The 18,379-nt window shown below is 41.7% G+C and overlaps 1 pseudogene; it reads right to left on the bottom strand.

The window, feature by feature from the left end:
* Window positions 1-381: 381 nt before the first annotated feature.
* LOC130839629 (leucine-rich repeat-containing protein 37B-like) overlaps window positions 382-18,379 on the bottom strand; it is a 50,085-nt pseudogene continuing 32,087 nt past the window's right edge.

Raw genomic sequence — 18,379 nt, forward strand, 5'->3', positions numbered from 1 at the left:
CTACAAGGGAATTTCCATTGTAAAGATAAAGAAACAAAAAAATAGGTAACTAATAAGGACCTAGTTTATGCACAGGGAACTGTACTCAATACTCTGTAATGACCTATACAGGAAAAGAATCTAAAATTCAGTGAAGGGACTTCCCTGGTGGAGCAGTGGTTAAGAATCCACCTGCCAATGCAGGGGAAACGCGTTCAAGCCCTGGTCATGGAGCTTCCCACATGCCGTGAAGCAGCTAAACCCGTGCGCCACAACTATTGAGCCTGTGCTCTAGAGCCCATGAGCCACAACTACTGAGCCCATGTGTCACAACTACTGAAGCCCACCCGCCTAGAGCCCATGCTCCACAACAAGAGAAGCCACCGCAATGAGAAGCCCGTGCACTGAAATGAAGACTAGCCCCTGCTCAATACAACTAGAGAAAGCCCGCGTGCAGCAATGAAGACCCAACACAGCCAATAAATAAATAAATGTATTTTTTTTTAATGAGAAAAAGAAGCATTTGACAAGTGATGCTGAGAAGCCAATCCTGGAAAATGAAATGTGCAGGTGGCCTGAGGCAGGACGGGGCTCACACTGTCGCGGTCTTGTGTGCTGCCTCACTTTCCTCACCCGTCTCTCCAGCAGCCGAATCTGTAGCCTGAACATCCTCTGCTGGGGTTTTGCTGCCTTCCCTGAGATAAGAAGAATAATGCCAAGGCTTTTACTCTCAAAAGGAACAATTACACTTTTCATTATTTCCCCATTTTAGATGAGAATTTTAACTTGTCCCCTATGAGCTACTCCGCATCCTTATGGAAAAATCTCATCCTCATCAGAAGACTCCTGGTCGTGTAGCTTCTGTGCCATGTTTTTCTTGCGTGTGGCGTTGAGAGGTCTATACACATCCCTAAGCCAAAGTGCCCGCCTTCTCCAGTAAAAGCCCTCCTAGAACACAGAAAGGGAAATATGAACTCTGCATCTCCCTGCCTTCTCCGGCCACAGTACGTTACCCTCCTCAAAGTTACCTGACTCTCCCCTTCCCTTGAGCTTCTCTTTTGCAGAAGAAAGGGGAAAAAGCCCCTTGGAGGAAAACACACACAGCTAGTGTTACATTTCCCACCTCTCTCACCTGTGTTACCTCTGGGCTTCTCAGGACTAAATGGGCGCCCGAGTCCAGAATCACAACGAGCAGAATCACCACAGACCTGGGAGCTTGAAAAGCATCCCCTGCGTGCTGGCCTCACAGACGTTCTCGGTGTCTGGCCCCCAGGGTCTCGGGGGACCTTTGCATGTGGCTTAGCGTGGAGGACAGGCAGGATGTTCAGCCCCACTCACCTTTTGTGGCCCTTGGGCAGTTGCCCTGTTTCTTCCTCTCCCTGTGCTGCTGCTGCTGCTGCTGCTGCCCTGTGAGCATGAATCTGTTGTGAAAGAAAACATGACCGTGATTGTCCATTACAACTATTTCCACAGCCTCATTCACTCCTTTTTATTTTAAATCCTATCAACCCAGTGAGACGATAACTTCTGTAAGCACAGGAATTCTATCCTGTTTAATAATCCTTTGACTCTCCCACAGTGCCTTACTGTCTTGCATGCAGATGCCAATACATTTTATGGACTGTTTTAGATAACGTTCAACAGATAATTCCTAAGAAAAACTCTTAGAAGCAGGAAAAGAAAAGAAAAGTATGTACCAGAAACCCAAGCTTTGTTTTAAAGTCAAGAACAAGAGTAGGACGCCTATCATTCCTGCTCTTACTCATCACTGTGGAGGAGCCCTAATCAGTAGTATAAGAAAATTGAAGTATTGGAAAGGAAGAGACAAACAGATTTGCCTATGAAATGATGGATCTGAAAAGACCAAAAGAATGAAGTGAAGTTTTATGGGAAGTAATATGAGAGTTCAGTAAGATGGCTGCATACAAAATCAAGAGATCAACATATAAGCCTCAACAGCTTTCCCGTATAACACAAATAAGTAACTAAAAAATAGAAGAACGATCCCATTTACTATGTGAATAAAAATGCATAAAGTGCCTAGGAAGAAACTTAACCTATGTTAAGCCCTATGTGATGAAAACATTAAAACTTTTCTGTTTTAATGTGTAAGGCCTATGTGATGAAACATTCAAACCTTTCTGAAGGACATTAAGAAGAAATACATACATGGCATGAGACACCATCTTCCTAGAATGTTATAAAGAGGTCAGTTCTCCTCCAATTAACCTGCAAATTCAATGCAATCCATTTATATCCAAGATAATTTTAAAACAAAACCTGGCCAGCTGACATTTGGTAGAGAATATACGCAAGCACAGTTATGATACGGATGAGAGAGAAGACCAAAGAGCAGGACTTTTCCCCACCGGATACAAAATATGTTACAAAGCAACTGGAGTTAAGCAGTGCGATATTGGTACTGATCCAGGAAAAGATAACTGCATCAACAGAATAGAGTCCAGATAAAGACAGTAGTTTAGACCAGGGAAAAAGGAATGAACCATTCAATGAAAGATTTGAAAACAACTGGATCTTCCTGTAGAGGGAGAGAGATCCCCTCTCTCAACCACACTAAAAATCAAATACAATGAATGCTAGACAGATTACAAAAGATCTTTTTTTTTTTTAATAAATTTATTTATTTATTTATTGGCTGCATTGGGTCTTTGTTGCTGCACACGGGCTTTCTCTAGTTGCTGAGAGTGGGGGCTACTCTTCATTTTGGTGCGTGGGCTTCTCATTGTAGTGGCCTCCCTTGTTGTGGAGCATGGGCCCTAGGCGCATGAGCTTCAATAGTTGTGGCACATGGCCTCAGTAGTTGTGGCTCACAGGCTCTAGAGCACCAGCTCCATAGTTGTGGCGCACGGGCTTAGTTGCTCTGTGGCATGTGGAATCTTCCCAGAGCAGGGCTCGAACTCGTGTCCCCTGCATTGGCAGGCGGATTCTTTACCACTGCTCCACCTAGGAAGTCCCTACAAAAGATCTTGAAGAAAATAACAGAGATTATGTTTATGTCATGAGGTGTCACGAGCCTGGCTGACAAAACCTGCGCCACGTGAGCCATGAGGAGAGGACAGGCAGCTATGGTGGCAGACTGAACACAGCTCCTCCTCTTCTTCACAGCCCTTGCCCCCGTCTCCCCTGGACTGTGTGTCCTGTTCTTGTAGATTTTTGAAACTCGTAGGAGTTCCCTGGCTGTCCAGTGACTAGAACTCAGCGCTTTCACTGTTGTGGCCCGGGTTCAATCCCTGGTCAGGGAACTAAGATCCCACAATCTGTGCAGTGTGGCCCCAAGTCCCCCCATGAACAAACCAACAAAACCCAAAAAATCTCTTTATAGTAAATAAATATTGGCTTTCATTGAATTTCAGTGTTTCAAATCCTTCCAGTATTTTTGTCTCTAAGGAGACAGAAGAGCAGAGTAGGGAGTACAAGTCAGGTGAAACTGGCTTCTGCTCTTGGTTTGGCCACTGGGGCCTTACCTTGAGCTCCTTCATCTATGAAAGAGGGAAAGTAACACCATCCTCACAGGACTGTGGGGATTAAATCAGACAGTATATGCAAAATTCTTCATCTTACTCTTGACATGAATCAGTGCTAAGTTGGTGTCACAGACAAGGTGGTCAATCTATCAAAGGTTCTGCTCCTGCCATCAGGCTCCGAAGGCTTTTCCCCACCATATTATAAAAATATTGTGTTTATTTTCTTCTAATACTTTTTTTTTTGCTACGTTGGGTCTTCACTGATGTGAGCGGGCTTTCTCTACTTGTAGCGAGCAGGGGCTACTCTTTGCTACTCTGCGCTGGCTTCTCATTGTGGAGGCTTCTCTCTGTTTGTGGAGCACAGGCTCTAGGCATGTCAGCTTCAGTAGCTGCAGCACATGGGCTCAGTAGTTGCGGAATGCGGGCCTTAGACCATTCAGGCTTCAGTTGTTGCGTTGTGTGGGCTCAATAGTTATGGCTCACAGGCTCTAGAGCTCAGGCTCAGTAGTTGTGGCGCACGGGGTTACCTGCTCTGCGGCATGCGGAATCTTCCTGGCCCAGGGATCCAACCCGTGTCCCCTGCATTGGCAGGTGGATTCCTATCCACTGCGGCACCAGGGAAATCCCTCTTTTAATACTTTTGTTTTTCCTACATCTGCATCTTTATTCCTGCCCTGCCACTGGGTTCACCACTACCAATTTTTAAGATTCCATATATATGAGTTAGCATACGGTATTTGTTTTCCTCTTTCTGGCTTACTTCACTCTGTATGACAGAGTCTAAGTCCATCCACCTCACTACAAATAACTCAATTTCATTCCTTTTTATGGCTGAGTAGTATCCTATTGTATATATGTGCCACATCTTCTTTATGCATTCATCTTGTTGAAGGGCATTTATGTTGCTTCCATGTCCTGGGCTATTGTAAATAGTGCTGCCATGAACATTGTGGCATTCTTCTAATACTTCTATGTGGTCTTCTCTCACATTTATGGAAATATGTTAATTTAAGGTGAGAAATAGGGATCTGCTATTATTTCCCACCCCCCTCACCCCCCAGCGAATTAGGCAGCTACTCTATTACCATTTGTTCATTTTCTTCCACTCATTCGAATATTGAAACATGACATTTCAAAAGTCTTCACAACACATGGGTCTATTGCTGGACTCTCTGTGCTACTTCAAATAAATATTCGGTTGCATTGTTCCTCACTGTGGAACTGACATAACGCCTCAAATCTCTTCCATTGAACTTCCATAGGAAAAACACTGCATGGCCCCTGTCCTCAAACAGTTTATTGTGTATGTGGGGAGAGGAAATCATGGTTAGGACTCCTCGCTTTCACTGCCGAGAGTGCAGGTTCAATCCTTAGTTGGGGAACTGAGATCCCACAAGCCAAAAAAAAAAACAAAAGAAATGCAAGGTTAAACTACACAGAAGCTAAAAAAGAATAAAAAGGGGACTTTATACAAATTCTAAAAAAGCAAAAGTCCATATGCCACCTGGAGATGTAGAGGGTAGTCTGGGCCATGGCCAATGACTAGCAAGCTGACCCCATGCTAGTCCCCAGCCTCCTGGGCTCAGGAATCATGCTCTTCTCACCAAGAGAGAACGCACCTCTTCCTAGTGTGGCAGTCTCCCCATATCAGTATCACAGGACTGATCAAAAATCAGAATGCCGAATTCTCACTTCATAATGAGAAGTACATGTTCTACAGGCAGGGCATGTGTGTCTACACAATCAGAGAATTACCTTCTCTAGAGACAGACAAGGCCTCTGTGGCATACTAAAGCACAATCACACAATCGGAAGGCTACTTGGTAAGAACAGGATTGGAATGAAAGGAATCAGCTGAATCCTGCGTATACTGGAAAGGCCTGAGGTAGCTGGATCCGTCCATCTCCTCAACGGGCACAGCCTGGCGACTGGGCCGGACCCTCCAGTTACGCTGCCTAAGGTGCCATCTCTACTCTCGGGCAATGTGAGGATGGGCACCGCCCGTGTTGGGCTCGCCTCACCTTTTCTATGCTTTCACTGCTGACCAACCCTCCTGCAGACAGACACGATTCTCTCTAGCAGTTCATACATCATGTCAGGTTTTATTCAAGTCTGCCAGGCTAGGGAGCCATTGGTCCTCACACACCTCTGCTCTGTCCATGCTGTGCTGACCCTGGTGTTTCTCTCTGGGGGAGCCACCTTTTAAAAACCTGTTTACCACCTCTGTGAGTTCTGAGGGGAAGGGACTGCTCTGCTATGGCCCCTAAGAAGTGGTGACAAACCTCACAGGACTAGGGTCAGGAGGGCTGGAGTATTCAGGGAAGGCTGTACGAGGAAAGACGAACTTGAGTTGGCTTTTGAGAGGTTCATAGGACTTCCACAGGCAAAGCAAAATAAAGGATTTTCGATGGGCAGAGGCACAGACAAATGGAGGAATGGGTATGGTGTGACTAGCACATAGTGGGGGGCTGCTTAGGCTGGAATGGAGGGCAGCCACGACAGTATAAAAGGCAAATAAAGCAGGTTGGATTGGTAGGGGAGAATCAAGAATTGCAGCTGATGAAAATCACTCTTTTGATGCGGTTAGCAAGTGCCTGTTGGGAAAAGTAATAACTCATTATGTAACTGAACAGAAGGTAAGCAGGCTGGCTCCAGGGACAGGCTACCGTAAATAGGACATACTTTAGGGAGCCTGCTGCTGGACGTTCCTTGCACTGCTGTAATGGATCCCAGCTACACAAGCCTAACACACCAGAGAGGAAAGCTGCTAAGTAAATGTAAGGAGTTGACAAGATCACACTTTTATCTTTTAACCATGTGCTTTCAGCCCTGCCAGGGGGACTGATAGCTCCCTGAGGGTGGAGACTATACATCTCTCATCACTTCAGCCAACAAGGAAAGAAAGCAATGGTAGAATGAGAGTGACTGGGGAGGACATCAAATCAACATAGCTTTTTGAGTTGAAGGAATTTTACTATCATGTCAACTCTGGCCTTCTTATCAACTCAACTTGTCAAAAGAGTCTAATGGCTTGCTATTAGGATCCAATTCCAGAAAGATCTCCCAGGAGAGGAGTTCCTTTAAAGATCCTGGGGGAGCTTCCCTGGTGGCCCAGTGAAGAAGAACCTGCCTGATACTGCAGGGGACACGGGTTCAATCCCTCGTTCCCTGCTCCAGGAAGATCCCACATGCTGCGGAGCAACTATGCACGTGCGACACAACTAATGAGCCGGTGCGCCTAGAGCCCGGGCTCTGCAACAACGGAAGCCTGTGCAACGAGAAGCCTGTGCACCGCAGTGAAGATGCAACGCAGATGCCCCACACCCTGCAAGAAAAAAAATCCTGGGAATATACTTTTAAGTAAAACAACAAATTGTATCTCAATCCTAGTGACTGAAGAGAACTATCAAGTTAGAAGCAGGTGGAAAGGCGGCTTTGATTTTCAGTTTGTGGGTTCTGAATATGAAATTTTTTTTTTTTTGTAACTTTCTGAAATGGTTTAGGAAAACGATTTACTGCTTCTACATACCCACATAGAGATATAGAGGGAAAGAGAGAGGATATAAAGAACATGGACAAAATATTAAAAATTGGAGACTTCCTAGGTGGCGCAGTGGTTAAGAATCCACCTGCCAATGCAGGAGACATGGGTTTGATGCCTACCCCAGGAAGATACCACATGCCATGGAGCAACTAAGCCCATGCCCCACAACTATTGAGCCCATGTGCCACAACTGCTGAAGCCCACATGCCTAGAGCCTGTGCTCTGTAACAAGAGAAGCCACCACAATGAGCAGCCTGCGCACCACAATGAAGTGTAGTCCACACTCGCCACAACTAGAGCAAGCCCGTGTGCAGCAACGAATGCCTAACACAGCCAATAAATAGATAAATAAATAAATAAATAAATGAAAAAATTGGTGAGTCTGGGCAAAGGATATGCAGGAATCTGAATCTGAATTAATTACTGTCCTTACCTCAATGAGACAGAAAATGATAATGAAAGTCATCACTACTCCAGTTACACATACTGCCAAGATGAGTTTCTTGTTATAGCCGTATCCTGGAACTGCTTTTGTGAGCTAAAATAATAAATAACATTTTTTTAAAACAAGGAGATTGAAAAGATGAAAGCTAACTATCCTTAAATTACCATGACTCAATCCTTTCAAGCCAGAAGCTTCTAGAAGAACAAGCCAAATTTAATGGTATTACTCTTCTCATTAGCATTTTCTTCTACAATTTATTTATCTGTGTGTTATGTCCTCTTGTCATCTACCCTAGGAGTAGTGGCACATTCTCTAAATGAGCCAAGTGGGAGATCACTGTCTAAGCCAGGTTCATGGCTGAGATAAGATACAGACTAGGAGGCCCTGGGATTCCTGCTTGGGCACTTTAATGGCACGTCCTACACTGAGTACACGTGCAGCTCCCGTGTTTCAGGGCTCATCCTCACCTCACTGGGCTCCTGCTCCTTCTGTTCACCCTGGGCTCCTGCGCTCTCACTGATATAGTTCTCGGTTTTCCACGGGTCCGTATCCCATTCTGCCTTCGATGCCTTTACTTCTTGCTGCTCACTGAGGAGCTTCATCAGGAGGCCTGTTCTGGAGATGAGCTTGGCACAGGCCAACTGCACGTGGGTCTCCGAGCAGTCCATTTTCAAAGTCCGGATAACATGAGAAATGAGCCTTCTCACGTCATTGCTGGGGATGAGGGACCATAGCTGCTGGTTTAGCTGAGCTTCAAACTGATCACCTGGGGATGCGAGCGCTGGGAGAGTGGAGCCTGGGGGCTTAGAGGACAATTCAGTGCCCACGCTGTGGTCCTCCCACTGTGCTTCGTTGGTGTGTTGAACAGTTGGGATAAAGTTGTCTGCAGCAACAGCAGAATGTGCCGTGGGGACACTCCTATGGGCAGTGATTCCAGGGCCGGTTCCTCCTGGCAGAATAGAGTTTGTAATTTCTTCAAAGACATTTTGTGCAGTATTGCTTTCTGGAGTAGGATTTTCTGTAGAAGGGTCTGAAAGAGAAAATAATTCTGGAAAAGGATTTTCTTGAGAAGTCAGTTCTCCTGAAGATGAAAAAGCCTCTCTTGGAGGGGAATTTATGAGGCTCCTCACTGCAGAGAAAGGACGCCTCACAAGCATCATTCTGCTGGGAGAACCTTTCTTTGTGAACTTTCCACACAATTCGGCTTTGGGTCTTCTGTGAACCAGACGAGACCGAATTTTATGGAAGATGTATTTTTTCCCGGAATGTGAGATTAATTCAGAAGCTGTCAGATTTATAACTCTAGCATATGCATCTTCTAAAACAACAATAGTGGAGGGTAAGTCTTTTGATTTCTTTTTAACCTGAGATGGGGAGTTTGGAGGGATGGAGCCAGAAAGCCTGCCCCTTGAATACTGTTTCAGAAAGGAAGAGACTGCTGCCTTATCTTCCTTTATGAGTGCAGGCTCTGCGTTGAAGGAGTTTCCCACTAACGCCTGGGGCCTCTGCACCATGTGAAGCTGTTCCAGCTCTATTGGGGATGGCCTCATGAGACTTCTTTCTCTGGCAGTGTTCTCCACAAACGGCTGTGCATTCTGTTTCCTCCTGACGCTCTCATCTCCCACTGCTTTGAAGTGCCTTTTCTTTATGCCCCTTGGGCCCTTGAGGACGCTGTTCACTCTCAGGTGCCTTTCCCCTACACTCTCAGTCTTTGCTAGGCTGTTTTCCTGTGGTTCGGCAGTTTCCAATTTCTTTTGAAAGATTTGGCGCTTAAATTTGGGACCTAAAAGTTTGGAATGTATAAGCATGGCAGTTTTTTCTTTCTTTTCAACCTCATCAATTTGTTCTTGAATTTCTGCATCTAGTAAATTTTCCAGAAAATAGAGTTTCCTCAATTTATTTTTATAAGGTGAATTCTTGGGTATAGGGTTGATGGAAGGGTTCCTTATATTGTTTTCCAAACGGCCCAGGAGCGTATCTGCATCTTGTACATTTGAGAAAAGAAGCTGAATGACTGGTAATAATGTTGATTTCACATCTCGTAGATTTCCCTCTGAGAAATAAGGCAGTATGTAATTTAGTGCACTGATAACATCACTTTCAGCATTAGAGTCCAGCTGCTCATTCACGAAGGTTGGCAAGCTGACAGCACTTTGGTCTGAGGATGCCCTCTCTGGGTCAATAGTCCGCTCGGTGCTGGTGTTCTTCTTCCGGGCTTGTAACACCTTCATGAACGATCCTTCTGCATTCCCTAGAGATGCTTCTTCATCTGTCAAAAAAGAAGAGACTGGTTTTGATAACTGAAGACGGTTGGGACAGCTTTTTGTCAGTTCACAGACATGTATCCCATCCAGTAGATTAGGAATCAGTCAACATCTGAGGGCCACTTAGGAGAAAAGGAAACCCAAACTTAAGCCTATGATTGGCAACCACAAAAGGTGAAAAAAGTATCTTTTGAAGAAGTGGCTATCTACTGGGAAAATTCCGTAGCATGAAATATAGTAACTCTATTTAGGATTACTCCACTGGTGGACAGAGGCCAACTGCCCAGGACTCAAGAAAAGCCAAGGCTGGAAGACAAATATTCCCCTACTCAGCTGGACGCTCTGCAGATCTGCTGTGACTCTCTACGTTCACATATCCCATCCTGTCCTGCCTCAGATGCAGAGGAGTGCGAGGTTCCTCTCTCCACCTCTTCAGTGTGCTTGTGTTCCTGCTGCTTTCACAGATGACTGTGACAACAACCACTGCTAACAGGTCTTCATCATGACAAGCCCTTTTCCACCCACGCACTGAAGCCTTTGCTCAGTCCCTGCTTCTGTATGTCCCAGCCCCCATAACAGAAGGCTCTATATAGAAAAACACACTATGTCCACCCTGCCTCTGTGCTAAAATTTGGGCAGGGACCTGAGATATAACTTAAGAGATTTTCCAGATTCTATGCCAATGTGGAATGGTCAACAAATCAATGCAGTAAAACTTGAGATCCTAAAATGCAGAAGGGAAAAAGCAACTTCTGTCACATGCCTACTTTGCTTTCATTTCATTTCACTTCTAATCTTGCCAGCTTTACTTGGGAACCATCCAAAGCTTCTGACTGTGTGAAGGTAATGTGTACCATTGTGTAGCTGGGCTTCTCATCCAAAAGGATTAAAAATATATTTGGTGGTGATGGTGAGGATCAAAGAAGGAGCGGAGAGTCATGAGAAAGGAGGAACATGGGCTTGCAGAGAGCCCCACACTGGGGACAGGAGATCTGGGAACAGGGGTCATAGCACTTAACACCTCTGCTCTTGTTGTTCCTCACCTGTAAAAGGAGATTAAAAATGCCTTTTCTGCCCACTTTGGGCGAGAAGGGAGTAATATAATTGGTAAAAAAAAAAGTTGTTTGGGGGAGTTCCCTGGTTGTCTAATGGTTAGGACCTGGCACTTTCACTGCTGTGGCCCGGGTTCAATCCCTGGTAGGGGAACTAACATCCTGCAAGCTGTGTAGTGTGGCCGCCCCAAAAAAACCTGTCTTGAAAAATCAGCGATATAATCTTTGCATAAGTAGCAAAGTGTTATTACTTATGATGTGCTCTAGATCATTGAAAGAGAGCTGTATTCAAGGTATCTGGACATGCAAGCACATTTTGGAAGTCATCAGGTTAGTGCCAATAAATCTAATACATAGAAAAATAACTGAAAGCACCCGAGTGTTTTGTGGATAGAAAAGCTTGAGATTCAGAGCTAGTCGAGAGCTGGACCGTCTAAGCATAAATTCAAAGCTGGACAGCTCTCCCATCCATTAGGAGAGCTAGGTAGCTGCTTCTGCTTATGGAACCAGAAACTCTCAGGCTCCACATAGGACATAAAACAGCATCACTTATACTCTTTCATGAAACTGCAAAAACAAACCAAATAGAAATATATTAACACCTGGCGTATAAGACAAAGGGTACTCGAGACCTAATGTATATAAAATCAGTTTACAAACTGTGATGCACTGTAAATGCATAAGTTCTCATTTGCAGAGAGCACAGTTTATGATATGTGGCCATTAATGTTAATTCCCTTCCCCCTTCCATTCCTTTTTCTTGTTCCTGTATGTACACAAATCACTTACATTCTTAAACTAACACTGTAACTGAGCTATTATTAGCTTAATAATGTAACCAAGAATACGATTTTTAGCAAGGAAGTAGTTCTCAGAATCTTAGGGAGCTGGAACTCTGAATTACTGAATAAAAATAATGTAATTACATCATTAATTTTAAAATGTATCCTCATTTAGTAAAAATAAAATTTTAAAAATTAAATTAAATTAAAAATAGAAAATTTATTATCAGGCAATTGAGGCTCACCACAAGGTGTGGCATTTGTCAGGCATTCACCATCGCAACGCAGCTTGACTGTCTTACAGACAACTTCAGCTGTATTTTTAAATTGGCAGAGGCAGCAGGCCATGCGGCTGGGTAAGATCCTATACATGGAAACACACATAATTAAATTTGTGGTAAAGCAGTTACTTGAGTAGGTAGGAGAGGCAGGCCAAGGCCACCACAGACCAGTGCCAAAAGGAGTTCTTGGGGCATATGGACTGGAGAATTGGAGAGGGACTGGTTGTCCAATTGCTGCTCTTGACTATTGCAAAGAAATATAGAGGAGGAGAGAGGTGCCCAACAGAAGGATTAGGATGGCAGTAGGTATGGTATGCCTAGAAAAAAGGGAACAGGGATTAGAATTGGGTGACATAGATCTGTAGTTTAATTCAGAAGTATCTCCTTCCATCCTGAAAGCCTCACTTTGGGTTGAGAGTACACAGGAAGAAGGCAGACTTCTAAGAAGAGTCTGAATGAGTCCCCACCTTCTGGAGTCCCTTTCTCAATTCCTATTTGTGAGTAGTAAATATATTAGATAGTATTCTAGGAATAAAAAATCATTGTGTGGTTAAACAATAACAGAGATCACATTGGCCAAATCTGGACAACTGGAACATTCAAAAGAATAACATTATCATTACAATAAGGTATAAGGCAATTAATTTAAAGAAGAGCACGAGTCCATAATGACACTCAAAAGGAAAAGAAGGGGAGCTCTTCTTTATAGAAGAATGTCAGCTAATAAATGCAGAAGGAATGACAGAATTAGGAAAGTGTCATTTTGCAACTACCAGTGTAATAATTGATTCAGAGAAGGATTACCACTGATGCCCAGCTGGGTGAAGTTGTTTGAAAGCAGGATCTTCACTGATCCCAAAGTATCACCCCACATATTATTTATCAATTACCAAGAGGAAAAATAACTTTACAATGGAGAGATATGGAACATACCACCTGAACCAAGTGATCAAACTTAGCAGTGGGCCACCTGAAGTGTTGAAATAGGAAGGACACATCGCCTATGTAGTATTCTTTCCCAAAATGTTTCCTTTGGATCTAATGAGGAAACATAAATCCAGATTGTGGGGCAATTTACAAGACAAGTGGCTTAGACTCTTCAAAAATGCCAATGTCATAAAAGACCAAAAAGAAGAAATAGTAGGGAAATATCTAGATTAATGGAAACAGAGACATGACCTGCAATGCCTAATCTTTGATTGGACCTTGTATCAAAACAAAACAGACTTAAAGAATGTTATTGGCTTCTGGCCAAGATGAAGTAACAAGCACCAGTTTAACCTCCCATCTGAAAGTGTGAAAACATGGCACAAAATATAGGAAACAAGTTTTCAAGAACCTGGACCTCAGGCAATAAAGTTGCATGATCTCCAAGAGATGGGAAATAAAGTGATCCCTAAGACTGCCCTGGCTTACTTCTTTTACTTTTATTTATTTTTATTTACTTTTTATTTGGGGCTGCGTTTAGGTCTTTGTCGCTGCGCGGGCTATTCTCTAGTTGTGGCGAGGATGGGCTACTCGTTGTTGCAGTGCGGGGCTTCTCATTATGGTGACTTTTCTTGTTGTGGAACATGGGTTCTAGGTGCACAGGCTTCAGTAGTGGTGGAGCCGAGTTTCAGTTGCTCTGCAGCAAGTAGGATCTTCCCTGATCAGGGCTCAAACCTGTGTCCCCTGCATTGGCAGGTGGATTCTTAACCACTGTGCCACCAGGGAAGTCCCAGCCTAGCTTCCTTCTTTAAGAGAGTTTCCAAGTCATGGTACAGGGGAAAGAAACCCAGGCAAAGAGTCATGGACTCCCTGACCAAGGAAATGGAGCTGAGAGTCTGGGAAAACAAAGGTGACTAGAGTCCACAACGCAAAGTACTAGAGACAAAAGAAGTGCACAGACAAAGAACTCTCGAGATATGCAGAGGGATCTCTTGAGTACTCAACAAAGTATTGGTCAGTGCATTCATGTGAGGAATTCCTTGATGCCAGGAGAAGAACCACATGAAAGGATTAATAATAAGAATAACTGGATATCACACCAGGTTGGGAATAGTATCTGTTCCTACAAGTCAGACTGGAAAACTTCATGATACTCAGAAAGGACTTGCCTAAGTAGCTGCAAATAATGAGCACTACACTAAAGGCTACTTGGAGTCCTGCCCAACAGATCTTAAAAGCTAGACCTAAAAGAATAAAATTGTTTTGAATAACCTAATTTCGCCCCAAAGGAAGTCCAAGCATTTTATAGGAATATAAAAATATACAGCACACAATCAACTAAAATTCACAATATCTGGGATCATATGAAAAATTACCAAGCATGCAAAGAAGCAGGAAAATATGACCCATATTGAGGAGAAAAGGCAATCAATCAAAACTAACCCATAATCTCTACAGATGTTACATTTCACAGAAAAGAACATTTAAAAAGTTATTATCTATGAAAAACAGTTACTATAACTACTTCATATGTTAAAAAACCCAGACTAAAGAGACATGGAAGATGTAAAGCAGACCGAAATTGAGCTTCTAGAGATTAAAAGCAATGTCTAAATGCAAAAGACACTGCATGAGGTTAATGACAGATTAGACACTGCAGAAGACAGGGTTAGTGAACATTAAGGCATAGCAATAGGAAGTATCCAAAATGACACACAGAGAGTAATGAAAAAAAAAAACAACAAAAATGAATAGAGCATCAGTGAGTTGTGCAACAATTTCAGGTGGTCTAATATATGTGTACTTAGAGTCCATGAAGGAGAGGAGAAATACAAAAATTTGAAGAAATAATAGGCAAAAATTTTCCATATTGGTAAACAGTATAAACCCACAAAGTCAAGAAGATCAATGGACTTTAAGCATAAGAAACATGGACAAAACTACACCAAGGTACAAATAATAATCAAATTACTCAAAACCAGCAAGAAACAAACAAATTTAAAAGTAGACAGAGGAAAAATCTATACACTACATACAGAGGAACAAAGATAACAATGACAGCAGACTTCTTGTTGGAAACAATGTAAATGAGAACTCAGTGAAATAACATCGTTAAAGCAGTGAATTGAATTCTATCAAGCTAGAATTCTATACCCAGATCTTTCAAAACAAAAGCGAAATAAAGACTATCTCAGACATACCAAAGCTGAAAGAATTAATCACTAGTAGACTTCCACTCTTAGAAATGCTCAAAGAAGTATTTTTAAGCAGAAGGAAAAATAATCACATTGAAATATGGATGTACACAAAAGAATAAGAGCACTGGAATTGGGATTTCCCTGGTGGCACAGTCCTTAAGAATCTACCTGCCAATGCAGAGGACACGAGTTTGATCCATGGTCCAGGAAGATGTCACATGCTGTGGAGCAACTAAGCCCATGTGCCATAACTACTAAGCCTGCTCTCTAGTGCTTGCAGGGCACAACTACTGAGGCTGCATGCCACAACTACTGAAGCCTGTGCACCTAGAGTTTGTGCTGCACAACAAGAGAAACCACTGCAGTTAGAAACCTGCCCACTGCAATGAAGAGCATTCTCCACTGGCCACAACTAGAGAAAGCCCATGTGCAGCAATGAAGACCCACTGCAACAAATAAAAATAAAAAATAAACTAACTAAGTAAATAAAATTTTTTAAAAAGAACACTGGAATTGGTAATGACATAGGTAACTATATATCTTTTCTTTTATCTTCTTTTTTCTTTTGAGACTTGAACCCATTGTCTTTTCTTTTTTTAAAAGAGAACTTTATTATTTTTTGGCTGTATTGGGTCTTTGTTGGCAGTGCGAGGCCTTCTCAGTGTGGTGCCTTCTCTTGTTGCAGAGCACAGGCTCTAGGGCATGGGCCTCAGTAGTTGCGGCCCACGGGCTCTAGAGCACAGACTCGGTAGTTGTGGCATATGGGCATAGTTGCTCCATGGCATGTGGGATCTTCCTGGACCAGGGATGGAACCTGTGTGCCCTGCATTGGCAGCCAAATTCTTAACCACTGCATCACCAGGGAAGTCCCTATAAGTTTTTTCTTATTATTTAAATCTCTTTAAAAGATAATTCATCATTTAAAGAAAAAATAATAATATAGTGTGCTGTTTATGACATAAGTAAAAGCAAAAGATATGAAAAAAATAGGACAAAGTCCCGGAGGGGAGAAATGGAAGTACACTATTGTAAGGCTCCTATATTACTCAGAAACTGTATATCATTTGAGGATAGGCTGTGATAAGTTAAAGATGGACACTATAAACCATAAAGCAGCCACTAAAATAAAATCTGAGTTATAACCAATTAGCAAAGGAAATAAAATAAAATAATAAAATGTACTCAATCCAAAAGCAGGAAGAAAAGGGAAAAAAGGAATAAGGCATAGATGAGACAAATAGAAAACAAATGGCAAGACAGTAGATTTAAATGTAATCATATCAAAAATTGCATTCAATGTAAATGGTCTAATCACCCTAATTAGAAGAGCTGTCACACTAGATAAAAAAGCAAAAGCCAAATGTATATCTTCAATAGAAAAATAACAGGTTAAAAGGATAGAAAAAACTATTCTATGCTAACACTAATCAAAAGAAAGCTGGAGTGGATATATTAGTTTAAGACAAATCAATGTCAAAGCAAAGAATATTACCAAGGATAGCGAGTGTTATTTCATGATGATAGAAAGGTCAATTAATGAAGAAGACATAATCTAAAAAATTATCCACCTGATAATGCAGCTTCAAAATATATGAAGGAAAAGTGAGAGTGGCATGGAGAAAGAAACAAAATCTACAATTATAGTTAGGGAGTTCAATATTCCTCTCACAACTGGTAGAACAAGTAGGTAAAATATCAGTAAGGATGAGAAGACTTGAACAACACTATCAACCCACTTGACCTAATTGACATTTATAGAACACTCCACCCAAATCAGCAGTATACATATTTTGTATTAAGTAAACACATAACATTTACCAAAATAGATCATATTCTTGTCTATTCCCAGAATTTATTGGCTATAAAACAAGTCTCAATGAATTTAAAAGGATTTTAGTCATTCAGTATATGTCCCTGACCACAAAGGAATAAAATTAGAAATTAACAAATCCAAAAAATCTCCAAATATTTGGAAACTAAACACACTTCTAAGTAACTTTATGGTCAAAGGAGAAATCAAGATGGAAATCAGAAACTATTTTGAACTGATTGAAACTGAAAACATAATATGTCAACATGTGGGATGTTGCTAATGCCATCCTCAGCTTCCTCACCTTCCATCTTCAACTAGAAAAAGGAGAGCGAATTAATCACAGAGTAAGAGAAGAAAGAACACAATAAAGATCAAAGTAGAAATGAGTAAAATGGCAAAGAAAAAAATACTACAGATATTAAGAGGATAATAAGAGAATATGACAGAATTCCTTATACCAATAAATTCAAGATGAAATGGACAAATTCTTTGAAAGACATGCACTGCTGAAGTGTCCTCAAAAATAAAGATGTGACTTAAACAGCACTGTTAATGAAATTGGATGTGCAGTTTAAAACCTTCAGACAAAGAAAGCTTCAAGTCCATGTGGCTTAACTGATGAATTCTACTGGACATTTAAGGAATAAAATAATGCCAATTCTACACAACCTCTACCAGAAGTTGAAGAGAAGAGAATACTTCCCAACTCACTTATAAGGCCAACTTTCACCATATCAAAATTAGACAATGACATTATAAGAACACAAAAGTATACACCAATATCTCTCATGAACACAGAGGCGAACATTCTTAACAAAATTTTAGCATATCAAATCCAATAATATACACAAAGATAATATATCATGACCAAGTGGGGTTTATCTCAAGAACGTAAGGTGGTTTAATTTTTGAAAATCAATTTACCCAAATTAATACACTAAACAAGAAAAATCACATAATCGTTGCAACAGATATAGGGAAAATATAACAAAATCTAACATCCATTCCTGATTAAAGCAAAAAACAGCCCTCAGTAGACTGGCAATGGAAGGAGACTTCCTCAACTTGATAAATGACTTCTACAAAAAACCTAACATCATATTTAATGGTGAAAGACAAAGCACTTTCTCTCCAAGACCAGGACAAAGGCAAGGATGACTGCTCTCATTACTTCGATTTGATATTACACGGAAGGTTCTAGGCACAGCAACTGGGCAACAAAGAGAAAAGAGATATTCAGAATGGAAAGGAAGAAGTAAAACTATCTTTATTTGCAGATAACATGATTATTTAGAAAACCTGACAGAATCTACAAAATTGCTACGGGAACTAATAAATGAGTTTATCAAGTCTGCAGGGTACAAGATCAACATACAAAAAGATTAATTTGTCTCAACAAACAATCAGAGATTAAAGTTTTAAAACACTACTTATAATAGCACCACACATATATAATACTTAGGATAAATCCCACAAAAGATGTAAAAGACTTGCACGCTGGAAACTAGAAAATATTGCCGGGGGCAATTAAGGAAGACCTAGTTAAATGGAGAGATATCATGTATTTATGGATCTGAAGATTCAATATTGTTAAGACGTCAGTTCTCCC

This window comes from Hippopotamus amphibius, chromosome 17 (assembly GCF_030028045.1).
Source record: "Hippopotamus amphibius kiboko isolate mHipAmp2 chromosome 17, mHipAmp2.hap2, whole genome shotgun sequence".
NCBI classification, from domain to species: Eukaryota; Metazoa; Chordata; class Mammalia; order Artiodactyla; family Hippopotamidae; genus Hippopotamus; species Hippopotamus amphibius.